At 45.2% G+C, this 19260-nt stretch overlaps 1 protein-coding gene and 2 long non-coding RNA genes across 4 annotated transcripts in view; 1 reads left to right on the forward strand and 2 right to left on the reverse strand.

Moving 5' to 3' along the window:
• Positions 1-11391, reverse strand: part of ZEB2 (zinc finger E-box binding homeobox 2) — a 130040-nt gene extending 118649 nt beyond the window's left edge. The window contains exons 1-2 of one of the 2 annotated variants that reach the window (XM_043576634.1): positions 11277-11391; positions 8564-8707 (exon numbers count right to left, since the gene is read on the reverse strand). The gene's annotated coding sequence lies outside the window, so the exon portion shown is untranslated. Of the gene's footprint in view, positions 1-8563; positions 8708-9606; positions 9719-11276 lie in introns of those variants that run through there. The other variant, XM_043576635.1, reaches the window with a different exon arrangement.
• A 3534-nt stretch (positions 11392-14925) lies between these two features.
• On the reverse strand, positions 14926-15845 carry LOC122481310. The gene is made up of 2 exons (XR_006296819.1): positions 15732-15845; positions 14926-15203 (listed from the first exon to the last, which is right to left on the reverse strand). It is a non-coding gene; the product is annotated as an uncharacterized LOC122481310 (long non-coding RNA).
• On the forward strand, positions 15203-17564 carry LOC122481309. The gene is made up of 2 exons (XR_006296818.1): positions 15203-15602; positions 17513-17564. It is a non-coding gene; the product is annotated as an uncharacterized LOC122481309 (long non-coding RNA).
• The last annotated feature ends 1696 nt before the right edge of the window (positions 17565-19260 follow it).

Consider the following 19260-nt stretch of genomic DNA (forward strand, 5'->3'; position numbering starts at 1 on the left):
GCTTCATTCCCTCTAGCTACCATAGTCTAATATTTTAAAAGCTGGAAATGAAAATAGCTTTTCTAAAGATATTTCCTGGAATTTTTAATGTGCTGCCTTGATTCCTTTTTTTTTCTTGCCAATTATAAACCACCATTTGGAGGGCTTATGAGCAATGTAAGTCCACCTCATCTAATTAAACCACATTGTTTTAAAAGCTTGAACAGTTTTCATGTCTACAAGACTTGTCTGAATATTAAACTGCTAGAACCAGAATTCTGAGTGTCTTTGGAGAGCCAGGATTTTATCTGCTGAGTGCAAAGGGCCAGGCACTCAAAGAGTTAAGGAGTGTTCCCGCATTGCTGGGTAGGTTAATATCACAGCTGCCTGGTAAAGCATTATCCCGGTACCTCACTTAACAAAAGCCTCCTTTTGCAAACAGACTCCCACTTTCCCCCCAAGTGTCCAAAGGTGTTTACTGAAGTAAATCTGCCTAAATCCTTCATTGCTTGGGTCATGGGGGTGGATAGGAGGGGTGGAAGGTGTAGGGATAATCTCTTTTTGTAAATTCTGTAAATCTTCTGGGGAAAAAAAAAATCAGGAATCTCTGTCACATGCTCATGTACAACTTCTAATATCTCTGCTACTTTTGCTCTTATAAGTGAAATCCGCACCATGGCTATCAGAACAGCCCCCATTTCCAATTATTCACTCGAAGCGATTGCACTCCTAAACTTGCGTGTGTGCGCGTGTGCGCGTGTGCGCGTGCGCACACGCGCATTATGTACTTTATCTGTTGAAAAACTGTTGGTATCTAAAACTGGTTTCAGAAAGGAAAAAAAAAAAGACAAGGCAGTTTAGAAGCAAGATAATGTAGCTGAAAAGTTGTCACGAGAGCTTTCTGCTCTTGCTGTGGTCTCCTTCCGATACCATTAACTGCATGTTACTTTTGCATGTTGAAAATGGAGGCAAATAACACAGTAAAACCTGACAGGTCCGCCTGCAAGGGTTTAAACAGTTCCCAGTAAGAAGGAGCCCTTGAGGCATAAACTTTCTCTCTCAGGAGAACGTGAATACCACCAACCCCTCCCTACAAATCTTGAAGCATCCAGTTTGAGATACAAAAAGGCTGTCATCTCACAAATGTTAAACATACTAAAAAAATCTGAAAAAAAAGTATGAAGAAGGTGTGAAAAACGTGGCACTTTACAGCCCTCAAAGCTTTTTAAAATAGAACAACTTTTCCCCCTAAAATTCTTTTCAGAGAATTTTTTTTTTCCTTTTTGGCTCATTTGAGAGTTTCTTTCTTGGCTTTTTTCCCCTTTCATTTGAAAATATGAATTATCATAAAAAGTCAGGGGAAAAAATGGGAAAGTCTTTTCCAGTTTTCCTGAAGATTTATCAGCGTGTTCAGGCTGGGTGTAAGCACTTCTCCCTTTTTCTCTGGGCCAGATACCCATCCCTGAAACCAGAGCAGGGCCTTGGGAGACTTTATCCCTTCTCTCCTCCAGAGCAGCCTCCAGCTGCGCCCCCCCCCCCCACCCCAGTGCCCTCACCTCCCTGGTCTGATGGTAAACAATAAGTAAAGCCAAATAGTAGGCAGCACTCAAGATGGGAAGTCCACACACCTGACCCCAAGTCTAACAGGCTTCTGAGGGAGAATTTGATCCCTCTCTGACACTTTTTACCTCAAGTGTTGAGCGGGTGGCCATGAATAGTACAGACATGCCATCTTGTAACACTATATGCCTGTCAGGAGGGACAAGGCCTGGTCAAGCATCAACTATATAAGGCTGGTAACCAGGGAAAGCCCAACAAACAGCCACAAACACCTAAGTTATTTTACTCAGCTACTACCCTCGGCCTCTCTCCTCTTCTCTCTCCTCTCTCTCTCTCTTTCTTTTCATCTTGGCTTTCTGTGGCAGAATGCAAATGGAGCCTGCCGGCGGTGAAAGGGCTGAATTGTGATTAAGAAGAAGAAGAGCTCCTTTCTTTGTTCTCCCCTCAGGGGATGTTTACTGGGAGAGACACAGCGGATCAGATATGAAAGGCATTCAGGTCAGCATTGATGTGAGCGAAAGTGAAATCATACCTAAGGCATTCAAAAGACCGCCGTGTCAGGGGTTCAGCTAACGGTGCAGCTACTGTGCGTGTCTTCCCGGAGAGGCAAAAATCTTTTCACAGACTAGCGATTTTTTCTCCCTAATTTACTACAAAATTATTAAAGTTTCCCCACCCTATTTACCTCCTACCAGATGACACAAGAGTTAGTATTTTCTCTCCTTATGGACCACACGCGAAATCAGACCAACTTCTAATAACTGTATTACCTTAATGAACCAGCAAGGCACCATCTGAACTGTGAAAGCTTTCCTTTTTTAAGCAGATGTATTCATGTGTGATACATATATGCATAATATGTAGGGGAGAACTGAATGAAGAGAAAAGCCAAAAACACACACATGGATGGCTTTTCCTCTCACTTTTCTCAGAGGAAACACAAGACAACACACACACACACGCGCGCACACACACACACACACACACAGTATAAAAACAATACAGAACACCTTAAAACGAAATTCTTTATTTACTTTGTAACTACTAGTTACACTTTTCCTGAGAGTTTTCACTCTGACAGGACTGTCACCCAAGATAAAAGTATTTAGCACATAGCTATTAAGGCAAAGACTTCCATAGAGTCTTCTGATTATTACTGCTTTCCTTTTTAAAAAATGCTTGATGAAATACTTGGATCTTACTTTTTAAAAGTTTACACTCCCCACAGCCCAAATAGTCATTCAATAGGTTTTCCAAGTGGTAAGCTGACGCTGTTGGTATAAACAGAGCTATGTAAATATACACAAAATTCACAAATCACAGCAAACATACAAATAATGGGGAGGTGCCTAGATGTTTCAAGGCTTAAAAATGAAAAGGAAAATCACATTTCATCTTCCGACTGCTAAAGAAAGAAAAGAAATTGGGAGGGGGGAAGAGGACTATATTTATTGGTTTTAAATCATCCTTCCCTCTGCTCTGAATTATTTTTTTCAACCTTCACATCTTGGCGAAAAAGCATATTTGAGCTTATGTTAACATCTGCTTTTGTGGTGACATTTAATTCTGTATATTTTCAACTAGTGTTTCTGCATCACAGATTTTCCTCCTTTATTTCTTTGCTCTAAAAAGACAACCAAAGAGCAATCAAAAAGGTGTCTGACTTGGCCATTCAGACAATTGCCCCCTTGTGGGAATGCGGGAATGAATGGTACAGTGGACACCCCAGCACCATTGACGTTATAAACATGTAAATGAAACACATTAGGGCAGACAATCAATTGTCTGTGAGCATTGCAAACCTGCACTCCCTCTCTCTGTGACAGGCACAAAATAGTGTCTACCTTGGGAAGCCACGGTGCTGGAGAGGAAAAGGACAAAGAGTTCCCTTTCACACAGAAGAAAATGCACCTTAAAAGCCTTGGAAGAATGCAGATGACAAAAACTGTTGTAGGGAAAAGAATCTCCCACATCTTAGAATAAACGCGGCACTGCTAGAGAGCTGGCCACACCGTCCTTCCCTACCTTCAGGGTAGACATACATTTTCCCAAGGAAATATCCTTAACACGGCATTAGGGGCTTCAAGAACCTCTTGGAATTTTCTTTACTTTGAGCAAATTAAGCCACCAAGGAGGGAAGCATCGCATACATGTGACATAGCAGTTTGGCAGGGAACTTTAATCTTGGCTTTATTCAAATCATATTCGGAAATAAATGCTTGAAGACATGAATTTATTTTTATTTGGCAACAGAAGAACAATGTAAAGTTTAAAATCCTTAGCCCGCCCTTACCCCTGGTGGAGCGTCCCACTGTGGGTGCCAGCAGGCTAGTGGCTGTGCTACGAAAGCAGGCATGTTTCTGCCCCAGTGGACTTAGTTTTCCCAAACCGAAATAAAACAAATAGATCAGTCTAGATACATAGCCCCCAGTCTTGTGTGTGTGCAGCATGACGAAACTTGCACGGAGATCTCCACAGAGAGAAAAGGATGGAGATAGCTATCTTTGGAGTGCCCTCAGTACTGGTACCTGCCACACCAACTGCCTTTGAGTGCTTTGAGAATCAGCAAAACCAGTCTCCCTATAAACTCATCAACCCTGTGAAGCAAGCTACTTGCAAAAGATTTCCCCACTTGCAAAGATAGCCAAGTTTGAAGCGATTGTAATCCGAGGGAAACTTCCCTGCCTCAGTGTGTACTAAGGGGCTCTGACTCCAGGCAGCCCCAGCCCAACTTCACCTCTCAGAGAGGACAGACGGTAGCCACATCCTTGAGAAAGGGCTCCATGCATTTCTTTCCCTTTTTACTTAAGCATCTCTGAAACGGAAGCAACTTCTCCGTCCTCCGCTGCCTCTAAGCATCACCACCAGCGCCTCCACTCCCTTTAAGGAAGTGGTAAGGAGAGAGGGCTTATCTTAAAAAAGGATAATCATTTCTGCTCATCTGATTGCTTCTCCCCTAGGGTCCAAAGCCCTGAAAACATCCAACTTTATCCCTTGTCTTTACCACTGGAAATCAGAGACCAGAGGCATTTGCAAATATCTCCCCCGCTCCCCCACACAATCCCCAACCCTTTAACTGAAAGTTTGAAGACAAATCAAATTTAACTTTTCTTTCTTTCCTTCTTTCTTCCATTTCCTTTCCCCCTCCACTCCTAATTCAGTTTTCATTTAAAAGACGGCTTCACTCCCTTCTCTGAAGCAAGCAGTTTCCAGATTTGATCTTTGTCACAACCTGCATGTGTATGTGCGATTTCTCAGAGGCTGATGCTGGAAGGCAGTGGGCTGGGGAGGCTGGCCCATCTTCCAAGCTCCTCAGGAGGCAGGAGGGAAGCCGGAGCATCCCCAGGAGCCGAAGCCCCAATCAGGGGCTAAAGCAACAAACTTTGCAAGTTACAACCCCGGCCCGCGCCAGTGGTAGGCAACAGCCGGGCATCTCCCGCTCCAAGTGCTCATTTCTGTCTCCAAGGCTGTGTGGAGATAGTGGGGTATAATCAGGGGGATGGAAAAGGGGGGCTGGGTTTCCCCCCTCCTCTCCAGCTTCAGTGAAAGTGTTACAAAGTGAGTCAGGCGACTGAAGATCATCTGACTGAACTTTCTTGAAACTGACACACATTCTTGTCTGCCGGCAACTTGCTTTTTGCCTCCTTCCCCTCACCCCTCTCCCCCTTTCCTCCTGCACATCTTATTTTCTGGGAAGAGATTTCATCCTTTCCATGTGGGGGAAAGGAGACTGTCAGCTATGGATTAATTTGGCCCTGGCACTGTCTTTGCCAAGCATCTTGCTGGCCTGAGAATCTTGAAGGCTGGATTTTAGATTCTTGTTTCTCTCTTTGCACATTTATTACCCTCAAACTGCCTCCTTCTCCTTTGCTTTTTAATAATTGTGTACAGCATCGTCTTCTAACTCACGTTCTTGACCAGCCTTTCAACACACACACACACACACACACACACACACACACACACACAATTGCTTTACGTGTTTTTTCTTCTTGTCGCCTCCGTCTATATATACATTGTTGACTTCATTAAAATTATATAAAGTGTCATTCTAGTTTCCTGGATGACCATCTTTTTTTTTTTCCTTGCAGCTTCTTACTTCTGTGATTAGTATTGCCATTATTCCTTTCCAGGAATTTCTATATGATTTTGATAAGCATCATCATATTTAGTGTTATCAGCAAAGACACAAGCTCAAAAGTGACATCTTTTCCATGAATCCAGGAAAGAAGAAAAATCCACTCAGTTCAGATAAATCCTGGCAATTCCCAAAGGGAAAGGCATTGGATATGTGCTTGATGAGAAAGAAAATGAAAATGGGGGAACAAAACTCTTCTACCTGCTTCTCTAAACCAGGGCATTTTGCTCAGTCAGATTAAACCCAAGGAAAAACACTGACAAGTAACTAATTCACAGCATGTTTTACAGATTATTTGGAAAAAGAGACAGGTAGTAAAAGTTAGAGAAGCTGTAAGCAATGGAAGGCTTGCTGGTAAGTATGCAAGGTCTGAGATAAATGCCTCAAAATTTGCAATTCAACTTTCCATTTCGGAGTGTTGAGGCTTCTCCCAAGTTACTAGCTGGGCGGAGGGGATATGGTTGCAGTGTCCACAGCTGAGCACCTCCCTGGCACTCTGTTTCACCTGCGAAGCCCCCAGCAGGCCTTCCTCTCTGCCAACCCCCACCCCTCAGGGTTCCCAGGAAGCCTGGAGCCTTCTGTTTCCCCAGACCTGGGCTCTGGCCTGACCTCACTGCCGGGGCCAGGCTGGTCATCGGTGGCAAAATCCCGAAGGGGGTGGGAGGAGGCAGGAAAGCAGAAACAAACATTCTAAATAGTCTCTTCTGCAAAAGAACACTTCTGGGAACCTTGCTTTATATCTCATTCTCTTTTCTCTCAGAAAAAAAAAAAAAATGACTGTTTAACATAAGAAAAAAAGCCTCCTTGACACAAAGCTTTTGTTATCCAGTTGATCAGCACCGTGCTTTAGATACTTGTAAGAGGGGGAAAAAAGCCCCACAACAGACATTGATTTTAGAAAATCAATAACCAACATTTAATAAAAGGAACAGAGGAAACACAAGAGAGGAGAGGGGGACATTAGGTATAATTTTAGTGTCTACTAAATTACCCAGAGATGGGGAAGGGGAGGTCTCCTGTGTAAGGACCACCTTAAATAATGCCAGATACTAGAATGAAGAAAAAAATTAAATTAAGAGAGAGACAGAGACAGAGACAGAGACAGAGACAGAGAGAGGGAGAGGGAGAGGGAGAGGGAGAGGGAGAAGAGGAGAGACTGACTTAAAAAGAGGCAGCCTGAACTGGATCTTGGGGAAGCAGCTCAGAATATATTATTGTACTTGTTTTTTTTTTTTTTTTTTTTTTTTGTAATACTAAGCCAAGCAAATAGATCAAAGGCAGCACAAAGGGAAAAGGCAGGATAACGTAACGAACAGTTTCTGACTAAAATTCCTCTATCACTCCCCCATATGGCTCGACACCTCCACCACAACAAGCAAAAGATACACACACACACACACACACACACACACACACACACCCTAGAGAGGCAGAGACAGAGAGAGAAGCATCATTTGTCTCTAATCAAAATTCTCTCGTCTTTGTGTTTTCTCTCCCTCCAGCACCCCACACTGCTCCCCCGGCCGCCCCCTCCCTGCGCCGCGCAGCTCCGGGGCAGGCCGGGGGCGCGCACAATTGTCCTCTCTAGAGGAAAGTTGCTCCAAGTGGGCCGGGCAGTCCCCGAGAGGTGCGGGCTGCGTTTGCGGGAGGCCGGAGGCCGGGCTGGCGCCGCGTCCCCACGTCCGGCTCCGGAGCGTCACCGCGGCCCCGCGCCGGGTGATAAAGCTGAGATCGAAGGGAGCGAGAAGTTTCCTTTCCCAGTCTGAGCTGGCGCTAGTTCGCTTGTTTGTTTTGGGGGGTTGGTTTTTTTTCTTTTCAAACTCAGTATCCTCTGTCAGCTACCCCCGGCACCCTCTCCGGTCCCCAGCTCTCTCCCCTCCCCCAGGCGCCTTCTGCGCTCTTGCCAATCACTTTTCTCTTTTATTCCCACGATTTTGTTCGGGGGTAATACCTAGGGGGTCGATCTCTCTCTCTCTCTCTCTCTCTCTCTCTCTCTCTCCCCCTTCTCTTCATCCCTTCTTTGCCTTTCTCCAAGACGGACTTTATTAACAGCCACCCCTTTAATCTCCCACCTCTGGTCGGTGTGTCCCTCTCGCACCCCCATCTCCTTCCTCCTTCCTGACTCAGCTTGGATAACGGGCTCCTCCTGACCATGTAGAAAACTGCCCAGAAAAGTCTCCCTGCTCTCCGCGACTCCGCCAGTCCCCGGCGTGGGGCCAGAGCCCGCTGGAGAGGAACCACCCACCCCCGAGCCCGCGCCGACCCCGCCGGACCCCGCGCAGGGCCGGCCGGGTCCCTCCCACCCGAGGTCGGGGCGCGCCCGGCCGGGCCCCGCTGCCCGCGGACCGTTACTTGGCGTACGGAGAGGCGGCCGCGACACTCCGGCAAGAAACTTTAAGCCTCGCGGAGGCGCAGCCCCAGGCCCCCTCTCCCGCCCTCGCAGTTCCTCCGCCACCCCCGCCCCCCGCCCCGGGATCCTGCACGACCTGGCGCCCGGACCCCCGCCCTGCCCTCGCCGGACGCTCCCGCAGCCCGGCCAGGGGACCCGGCGGACCGGGCGCCAGCGGAGCGAGAGGCGGAGGCAAAGGGAGGGCGGAGGCGGGGGCACGAGGGGGCGGCGGGGGTGGGGGCGCGGGGCCCCCGCCGGACCCCGGGGCTCGGAGCCCCCCGGCGCCCCGCGCTCACTTTGCCCGGCACTTCCCCAACTCCCCGGGTCCAGTCGCCGCGCGCGCCGGGCTGCGGCGCCGGCCACGGAGAGAGGCTCGCCCGCGAGCCCCGGGCGCCGCCGCCGCCGCCGCCTCGGCTCCCTTTCCCTTTCCCCCGCCTTCTCCCCGGGTCTCCAGCCGCGGAGTGGCCCGGAAAAGTTTGGTTCGGGCCGCTTCTTACCGTTTTTTTCCTCCTGGGATTGGCTTGTTTGCGCCTCTTGCACCGGGGGCCATCCGCCATGATCGGCTGCTTCATTGATAAGAGCGGATCAGATGGCAGTTCGCATGGACTCGGCGCCCTGCTTCGGCAGCACGCAGGCTCGATCTAGCAACCAAACACAGCGACAATGTGGGCATCGCCCGCGCCCATTGAAACGCGCGCGGGCCGCCCAGGGGAGCCGGGCCAGGGCCCCGGCGAGCACCCATCCGCGCCCCCCAACGCCAAAGCGAAACTTCGGCGGCCCCCTCCCCGCCCCCCACCCCCAGCCTTGGCCCCGAGGCGCTTTGTGTTTGTTACTGTTTGCTGTGTTGCACCCGCGAGGGGATCAGAGAGACAAGAATTACATCTTCAAAATGAGTCATAACTCCTGACCGTATGAGGGAATGCACACGGCGGTACAGTAAGGCTGCTTGACTCAGGGCTAGGCGGACCCTTTCCTCGGAAAAGTCCTCAGCCCGGCTCGGGAACTTGGGGTGAGGCGAGGCTTTCTTTCGCTCTCATCTTGTCTCACCCCCCCCACCCCCCACAACCCCATTCCCCAGAGGAAACAAACAAACAAACAACGCGAAGCAGCCCCCGGATGAAGCACACTCGGGCAAATTGATAATAGTAATTATAGGAAGCCCACTCGCCCCGCGCCCCCTCCCCTCCCCTTTTGGAGTTTATCGAGGCACTGTCTCTGCCTCCCCCCAGTCCCCCGCCCCCAAATTAAGATTTCCCGTTTCACGCCGAAATAAGAAGTATAATTATAAGCCTCTTTGGACACCGTCGCTTCCCACCTCCCCACCTCCCCCCCCCCCCCCGCCACTTTGACAATATTTACTTAAGTATTTTTCCCCCACCTCATTCACACACATGCTCCCCCACACTGGTTCCCTTAAATAGTTCCAGTAGAATTTTTTTTTAATCCCCTCAAGAAAGGAAAGAGAAAGTCCAACCGCTACGGCAATACTTTTAAGCTCTACTAAATGATCGTATCCTTTCTGGCTTCGAAACTTTTGTACCTAAAAATCGAGAGAGGCGCTGCATTTTTTCAGCTGAAACTGTCAAAACTTGGAGAAGGGGAACCTCGGAGGCAGGCAGGAGAGGAGGAGAATCCCGAAAACTCGGTGGAGGTTGGGAAGATGCTGTGCCTCGAGGATTAGTTTAAACAGGGGCTATAAAAGATGTAACAGATGCAAACTGTAACACAAGGGCCATTAACCCTTTCTCTGCCGAGCACACTCAGTCCCCACGCCCCGCACCTATTGTCTCCTGTGCTAGAAGCTTTGCAGAAAACCTGGAAAGTGAGTATCAGTTTCCAGACATTCGCTGAGAGGGGAGGGGGGCAGAGAGAAGGGGAAGTGGATGATTTAGAAAGCACCTTGAATTCAACCTAGGCATAGGGAGTGACTTTTATGTTTGACACGTTTTGTCATTTCTTGGCGTTCTATTGATTTGAAATGGTTGGGGAAAATCCTGAAATAAGGGAACGGTCACACAAGTGTCTGGGATGAAACAGCTGGCCTGTCTGTATTCATGCTGAGACTTACACACGATTGCATATAAATACATGTTTAATAAAGTAAGCTGCTAGTTTTATGAGCATGTGTGTATGTGAGAGAGAGAGAGAGAGAGAGAGAGAGAGAGAGAGAGAGGGCATTTGTGCTGTAAACTTTATCTTTGCCTGTTATTTCTAACTCTGGAGTTAGTAATCTTGCCTTCATCATTATAGGGGGAGCATGTAAAATACATAAGTAGGTGGGAGATAAACACATTCATGTTAGCCGGGCTCATCACTGTTCCTGGGAACTTCTGTTATCTCTCTCGACTTTTCAGTGCCAAAGTATGGAATGGGATATGTGTGTGCATGTGTCTCCTGCTAAATCCATGTCTATATTACTTTGCCATTTAAAATACAATTTCAAAAGTTATCCTTAATTTTAAAACTCTGATATCCTGACAGCAGCTTTCTTCCCAGCTGTAGTGACCCCCCCCCCCCAACACACACACACTTTGGTAAACGACTCGAGTTCCATGAGGACTTTCACTTCTTTATTTATCATCACAGAAGTGAGGTGTTACTTCACATACATACACACACAAAGAATAAAATAAAGAAATGAAACTCGCTAAGCAGACAAAAACAGGCAACTTTCTGCTTAGAAAACAGCCTTCTCGGGTGGGAGAGGATGCACTGCCATATCTAAGAGAAAGACTTGCCCCTGAATTTGGTAGGTTTGTATTGATCAAGTTTTGTAATTATTCACAGGTATTTGCCAAGTTTTAATTGCTGAATACAATGAATTGGCACTAGATGCAAAAATAGAGCAGAATCTCTCCCCTTGAAGAGTTTTCATTCCACCATATAGTTCTCAATAAAACTTTTCCTAGGCTGGGTAGCAAAAGGCACCTTTGGTTACCTGAATGGACAGGTACAGGGCAAATTATTTGGGGGAGGAAAAAGAAGAGAATAGGAAAGAGAGAGTGCCGGAGAGCCAGAGAAATCAAAGAAGTCACTCTTGGGAAAAGCTTGCCATAAAGGAGCTAAACCCACCTGAAATTCCTGCCCACAGACACTCCTTCTCACTTCAGACTCACATCCCCACTTAAAAGGAGAAAAATCATAAAAGGAGGGTGGGGGATGACCATACCAAAAGGGAATAAAAAGAGAGAAAAGGGGAAAAAAACCTACCTGCGAAGTCTTGTTTGTAGTTTTGGCCAGAAATGGTGAGAAGAAAAAGCATGAAGAAGCCGCGAAGTGTGGGGGAGAAAAAGGTGGAAGCGAAGAAACAGCTCCCGGAGCAAACTGTACAAAACCTCGCCAAGAGTGTCGGGAGGCAGGACCGTTATTCCTGCGGAGCAGGTTAGAACTGATCTCTTTCGGCCACTCCAGGAAACACAAACCTGGGGACGGACTGACGTGTTACGCCTCTTCTAATGACATTTTTTTCTTTTTCTTTTCTGTAGGAGAGAGAGGAGAGACCCTGAAACACGCGCCACCTATCTTTGTGGGGAGGGATAATTGAAGCGCCCTGAGCGTGAGCATCATGTGAAAACGTGATCGCCAAGTTTCTCTCTGGGAAAGGATCTGGGATAGATTATACCTTGAAGTCTCCGCAAACGCTTTAGTGGAAGAAATGAAATTCCACCTCCCTCCCTTCCTCTCTCCCTCCCTCTCGCCTCCCTCCCTCCCTCCCTCCCTCTCTTCTCCACGCCCCCCCCCCCCCCCCCCCCCCCCCCCCCCCCCCCCCCCCCCCCCCCCGTCAAGCCTTTGGCATCATTATCCTCATCACTAAATCCTACAGAGTACAGGGCGGAAAACGGTGCACACCATTCACAGAACTGGAGAACTCTAAGGGGCGAAAGTTAAAGGGAAAGATCCCGGGTCCTTAATCCAGATAGCCTCTTCTTATACAGATATTTCTAATGGCCAGACTTGAGATGCACATTAAGTTGTGTGGATTTCTCAGCACGTCTTCTGGAACTAAATTCTTTGCCCTTTTTCTTCTTTTATTTTATTTTTTTTTTCTTTTTGGATGGCAGAGCCAGAAAAAAAAAAAATGCTGCATGTGAACTACATCTTAGGGTGTGTGTGCTGGGGTGTGTGTATGATGAATTTCTGGATTGGATCTCAATGGTAAAAAGTAGTTTGGTATTTTTAAAAAGGGTCTCTAAGTAAATTAACATAGAGTGCTGGGTTGACTGATCTCTGAATCTCTCTACATCTCACGGAGACCTCACTACAAAGTGAGGGAGTGTGTGTAGGAGGAAAAGGAGAAAGGCCATAGAGGGACTTAGCAGGGAAGGAAGAGTATGATATTAAACGGCATGGGGTCTAAGTTTTGGAGTATATATTTTTCTGATATTGCAATTAAAGTAAAATTAAAAAGAAAAGACTCCACCTTTGCTCTGAAGGGATTGGTTATGTAAATATGGAAGGGATTTCCTGGAGAATACAGCTTTCTACTGTATGGTTAATTAAATAATCACTCAAAAGCTTCCAACGTGACGCTTCTGTCGTAATCCAATCAGGTTACATAGGTCCTAAACAAGAAAGATATTTTCCACATCTGGAAGTCAGCAATTTAGCAAGTACTGCACATTATTAACCGATTCAGAGCCCACTTCCCAGGGGAATTTTTTTTGAAGTTTAAGTGTTCTTAACCAATGCTCTGCTGTTTTGTTAATCAAAAAGCTGGTTTACACTGCACGTAATTGGAACTAATATAGAAGTAAATAAAGACAGCCAAATTTGAGGATGCTGAGCACAGGCATTTATCGGAAAAGGAAGAAATCTCTTAGCCTCCAATGGTTCAGGCTCAATTTCTTAAAGAACTGTGAGACTTTTTTTTTTTTTTCTTAAGAGTGAAAGTGCTTGAGAACCTCAGAGCACAAAATAAACTTCCAGCCCCAACAGCCTTTGGACTTCCTTGCAAAGGTAAAGGTGGAGGTGTCAGGAGGATTAAACCACCTCACCACCAGTTTTTCTGCTTTAATATTGTTCAGTGTCACAGCCCTCTGTTTTCAGTCTGATGAAATCTGAAACAAATAATACCCTGATCCAACACTAGACTTTTACTTATATTAAGATAAACTGCTTTGAATTGTGCTTTGAATGTGTGCCTAAAGCAAGACTTTGAATGCAGGAGTCACTTGCAATTGCACGCAGAGGAGGGAAAAGCCACCACTTGGGTTGCCACATCCATAGTCCCAGAGGTGCAAGTCTTTCTATTTTGCATATTTGGGGGGAGGGAAATAACCATCTAGCATGATCACAGCCACTTCTTACTTTAAGATGAAAAAAAGTAAAATTTCACAGTTGTTTACAGACTCATCTCTTTCTTAACTTGATTCTTTATTACAATGAGAATAGCTACGTAAATTAATTTTCTCCCCCACACCATTACAGATAATTTACCTACAGAAGAGGAGCATTCAAGATCATCATTCTAAAAGTTAATTGTAAAAAAAGAAAATTAATGATTTCCAATATGGGTTAGAAATATTTAAAATTTTAGTTTTACATTGCTTTTAATAGTACATATTTATATTAAATATATGTCTGACTTATCAAGTTCCTCCCCTGAGATTTAGCTGTATTATTAATGTCTTTTTTTCTTCCTCTTCCCACTTCCCCCTCCTTTTTATGAAAAAAAAATGGAATCCAGCTTTCTCTAGAAGTTTGCTCTTCAGCCTCTCCTCTCCCATTCCCGTGGAAGAAGGATCCCACTGCAAAGGAGTGATTCCAGGCAAGACCCCACTGCTGGAGCCCAGGTAGTCCTTGGAGGGTTACAGTCTCAGACACACAGTCACAGGCAAAAACCTCAGGTCAAAGGATCTCAGAGAAGGGCTAACAAATCACTTGTCTTTATTATGTATATTAGTGTCAGGTTACTTAGGATCTGACTTAAAAAAAAAAAAAAGACTGAAGTATTTCCATTAAAAACACCTAATCATCTGATTACTGTGGGCTCAGTAATTGTTCAAGTGGCAGGAGGCAGCCCCAACACTTAGCACTGGGAGTTCCGACTTTCAAGTATTTGGTTTGGGGTAAAAAAGCAATCTTTCAGGTTCCCATTAAGGTGTATGTTGGGATGAGGGCAAGGGAAGGGTCTCTGCGAGGGGTGAGCGCGCGGGCAGGTTGCCCCCCGCCCCTGCCTGGCACGCCCCTGGCACTCCCCTCCTCATTTGACCGAGAGTTCCCACCGACGCACTGGCGGGGAGACGGGAGGAAGCCGAATATAAATTTGTTCCGAACACTCCCTGAGTCCGAAGGCCAGGTCGGGGACAATGGTGATCGTGGGATCAGCGGGATGCAGGAGGGCTGGGCGCAGGGAAAAGTCGAGAGAGGACTGGTGCTTTCGTCTCCTCACACAGCAAAACAAGTCCTGCAAATGAATCGTTCCTTCCCGATCTTTCTTCCCCATTAATAATCCATTTCGAGATTAGCGCAGACGAAGGGGATTAAAACAACAGATACATGTAAATATGAAATAATATTGCAATCGACACTGGAGGGAGGAAAAACAATTCTTTAGGGTTTCTTTGAGTAAAATAAACTGCCTCCCTCAGGATTCCCTCCACCCAGTCAGGGTAAGAAGATGCACTTTTGTTTTCCAATTTCCTTCAGCCAGGACCTGGTGACGGTCCCCCTCTTCACCTCACAGTCTGTCAATTTCCTCAACTTTCACAGCAGATTCCCCCCCACCCCCCACCCCCCCAAGCCCCCAGCTCCGCTTGCCGGCCCAGAAGCCCAAAGAGATACAATGTTTCTGCCCTTGAACACACAGGCTGTAGAAGGAATTCGAATTTGGCCACAGCTAATGATTTTTTTTTTTTTAAAGCAAATTCTGTTTATTTTGTACCATGTGGAGAAAATTTAAAAAAAGGAAACTATTCTCGTTTTGAAAACGGAATTGATCTTTCATCTAGAGGAATTATTTCAACCCTGGGTTGTTACGCAGGAGGTGGGCAACTTCTTTTAGAGTTGCAAGCAAAGGGTGATAAAGGAGACCCCTGGATTGGGGTGTGTGTGGAGGGGGGGGGCGGCAGGGGTCCAAGCCAAGCCAAACGGTTTTCTCACGTGCAAACTTGCAATCCAATCCATTCGGAGTTGAGCCTAGGATAGGAGGGGAAAATCTATTAAAAAAAAAAAAATCAGGAGCATCTCTCAGAGAAACCCTTTTCAACAAAATCAAGGACCAGAGAACCTCAGACCGACCCTAACGTTCCTGCTGTGAGGCCCGCGGGCTATGGAATCACGCACGTCACCTGGCCCCAGCAGGGCGGCCAGCTGAGGGGGTTCTTTTTATTTTATTTTCCTTTATTTTTTGAAGTTAAGGCTGAATCTCGGCTTCAGTGCTTTTGCCAACGTCTCCACTGACAGGAACCAGCAAACTTCAGGACTCAAATGAGCGTCTTAATTTATTGATGCAAAACAGGTCTGATTGTCGCCCCCAATTCTCAGCGCGCTCGGTCCCCCACGCCCCCAGCTTCGGTCCCTCCATTTGATCTCAGGGTAAGGCCCCGCCGAACGGGCGGAGGAGCACGTGGGGGGGAGGGGAGGGTCGGTCCCCGCCCGCCCTCCCCCGGACCTGTCCCCGCCCGCGAACCCCGCGACCCCCGCCCCGCCGCCGGGTCAGCTGACCTGGGTCGCTAGCTAGCTTGCTCCCCGCCCGCCGCCCCGTTTCCGGTCCCCGGGGTCCGCGAGCTGCGCAAGGAGCGGGAGCGGCCGCAGCCGGGAGGTGATGCTGGGGGCTGATTACCATGAGAAAGGCTGTGCCTGGAAAAGCCTCCTCCACGCGACTGTCAATCTCTCTAAGGGGGGGGGGGGGGGGGCGGGGACGGAAAGGGGCCCTGTAGGAGTCACCAGAAAACTTGGAGTAAGTTGGATGCGACGCAGGCCCGAGGAGGTGGCTTTCGCCTCAACTTGGAAGGCTGTGGCGTTAAGGGCGCGGACGCCAGCAGCCTCGCCAGGGAATTAAAAACCCAAAACCCTTCCTTTCCTCCCTCCTTCTTGCCCTCCTGTCAGCCCTCCCAGCCCTTTATCCTTATTTTCTTGAAATTCTTTCCCAATTGCATTTCCTACGTTCTCTTTTCCTTTTATCTGATTATCTTCCTTTTGCCATGTCTTGTTTTGTTTCTTAGCATCCCCTCCTCTCTCGCTCTGATTCTTTTGTGCCTCCTTCAAGGGTCTAGATTTATCATTTAGTTTTGAAAACACAGTGTTTAATATGTAATTAATCTACCAGCGGGAGGTCAGGGACGCCTTAACTAAAATAACTCCCTGGGTCATCAAGTTCACCAGGTGTCAGTGCTAAGTAAATCATAATCATAATCATAAATATAAATCAATAGCTTAGTAATCAAATGGTTTCTTATTCTGAATTGTATCAGCTCAAACTGACTTTTTAAAAGATATAACCTTCCTGGAAAAATTAATAAAATAGTTGACACAGGGAAATTATTGACAATTAAAACTGTGAAAAATTTTCATTTACAGTGATATTTTAGCAGTGCTTAGTGGACTTTAGGAGTTATAATAGGTAATTTAAGGAAACTTAAACTGTGCTTTATCTTTTAATGTCTATTCACAAAGTGTAAAAAATTCCCAAGGCACTCTCCTCCCCACTCTCCTCTCTCCACTTGGGAGAGAAACATCATGTTTATTTTGTACTTGCTAAACACATTCACAACTTGAGTTGTTGGGTTGGTTTCTTGGCCAGGTTGACCCCTTCCCTGGCAGGTGAGTGAGCATGGGGCCGTGTAGGTCATGAATGTGGCTATGTTTTTTGTTTTCCTTATTTTTTTTTTTTTTGCTTTTTGTTCATTTTGAGCACATTTGTTGTTCACTTATTAAAATTCAGAGTTTGCACTTGTTTACAATTTGTTTACTTTGTTGCATTTTTAAAACTTGTTAGAAGTCAATTGAACATGTATATTAAGCCCCTTTTTAGGCCAAGAAAAATGAAGATGCATTAGAAAGATGCCTTTTATGCTTCATAATTATTAATTGACATTTTATGATGAATAATTAATCATTTGAATAATTTTGGTATCTCTGATCTGAACACATATTTGCATATCTAATGCTTGATTTTAACTGTGTTTTTTTTAAAAAGAATTCATTCTCTCAGGACTAAGAAACAAAGTAACATTTTAATGTAAAATTTCTCTTTAACATTTGTGTAAGTTCATTGAATTGTATTATTCTTTCTAGATATCCATAAAACTTCTTAACAATTTGTAAACCACTTATGTAACAATCACATACAAACATGTGACAAAACTACAATTAATTAGGAAAAACAATGCCCTATGTAAAATCAATTCGCTGTCCTCCCCAAATGCAGAGATGTGCACTAATTATGCACCATATTTTCATACTGGGATTTGATCATTGAACTTCTGGGTTGTCTATTTATACAGGTCAAAAGTGGATCATTGAGGCAGTTGACAAATAATTAAGACGTACTTAAGGTAATTTTACATTTTTTTTTTTTTACTTATTAGTATGTGCAATGGTGTAAAGTTATGTCAAAATGATCACGCAAATATATCTCTGGAATTTGTATATCCCTGTGTCAGTTGAAGTTCAAAGTATCTATTTTGGATACTAACAGGGCAGATGATTACCTGTATGATTACAGGCAATTTTCTCTAAATTCGTCTCCTTATCAACAATGTGGGTACATTAATAGTGTTCATTCCTTAGGGCTTTTATTGAGAATTCAATGAAGTAATACATGAAACGTCATTATGGTGTAGCTTTATTGTTATAATGAAAAATTGAAAAAATAATGTGGAACATACAGATCAATTAAAGACAGTATAAATTAATTTTGACTACCAAAAACAACTATTTTAACTTTTAGTATCATTCATAATTTTCCTATTGAGAGATGAGTACTATGTCATTAAAGTGAAAAAATGGAAAACATCATAAGATTTATGGCTGGTTTATGATTCTTTAGACCTGTTCAAAGGATGTGTAGCCACAGACGTGAGAATAAATACAGTATTTCTTTATTATGTTAGTTCAGCAGTTAATTTATTGTATTCAAGATGGTCATAATTTGGTTATAAATATCAGACTTCTTTTAATCCAAGTGTATAAACTTGAAGTTTCTCGTGTTCTTTAGTAACACGAGTAATACTGTCTTTGAGTGTAAGGGTTAAATGTGCAAAAGCTCAGAAGCGGTCTTGAGTAAGAATTGTGAGGAAAAAAAAAAGGCAAACTTACAAATTTGGAGACCAGGAATTTGGCTGTCAGACCGTTATTTGCTGTCAGACCATTCATAATGAACTGAACATTCCCTTTTGGAATTGTAGTTATCCTGGGGTTTGTGCTAATTCCAAGTACCTATAGCGGGGGAGAAAATCAGTTTATTAAATGGAAAATGAAATTCCCTAGCCTCTTAAATATCCACAAGGCCAGATATTCTTTTTGATGCAAAAGCTGAAAAATCAATGCAAATGCTAAGGGAAAAAAAAACTATTGCGATTTTTAATCCCACACTGATGGCTTTTTGTTGTTGTTGTTTTCTCTGACTCCTCAAAACACTGAAAGTGTCCCTTAATTGTTTCCTGTCTCTAAGGACCCATTCCGTGCTCCTCATAGGTCAAAGCCACCAAAAGGGCCATTTGGACATCAGACTAGGGGCTCAGAGTGACCTGTACCTTTTACTTTTTCCCTTTTTGAAGGGAAATGGGACCAGCAATTGTTTGTACCTACAGATTGTCTGGTGACCTGGAAATAGCTTCATACTGCTTTGTGGTCTTCTTTAATAGTCCTTATTCTGTTAAGAGGTCAAAGTTATAAACTTTGTACTCTACTCAGTTCTAATGTACTATTCGGGGGTGATTTTTTTTTCAGAGTTATTTCAGATACTTAAATGTAAAAACCTTCTTCTCAAAAATGATCTTCTTCATGATAATCGCAACTATGAAATGGTAACAGCCAAGGAAAAAAACCCAAACCTGCTTCTCTATGCCTGGCAGTTTTAGATGTGACCTAGAGAGAATTGATGACTTTCTCTAGAATTTAAGTGTCTGGTTCTGTGTGGACCTTTGAATGTGTCAGGTCCACCTTCGTGGCCAAGGCCAGGCACATCTCACTCAGTATCATCTCACCTTTCGAGATATACTTCTGAACCGCTTGCGCCCACCCACCCTGC

This window comes from Prionailurus bengalensis, chromosome C1, assembly GCF_016509475.1.
Source record: "Prionailurus bengalensis isolate Pbe53 chromosome C1, Fcat_Pben_1.1_paternal_pri, whole genome shotgun sequence".
Classification (NCBI taxonomy): Eukaryota; Metazoa; Chordata; class Mammalia; order Carnivora; family Felidae; genus Prionailurus; species Prionailurus bengalensis.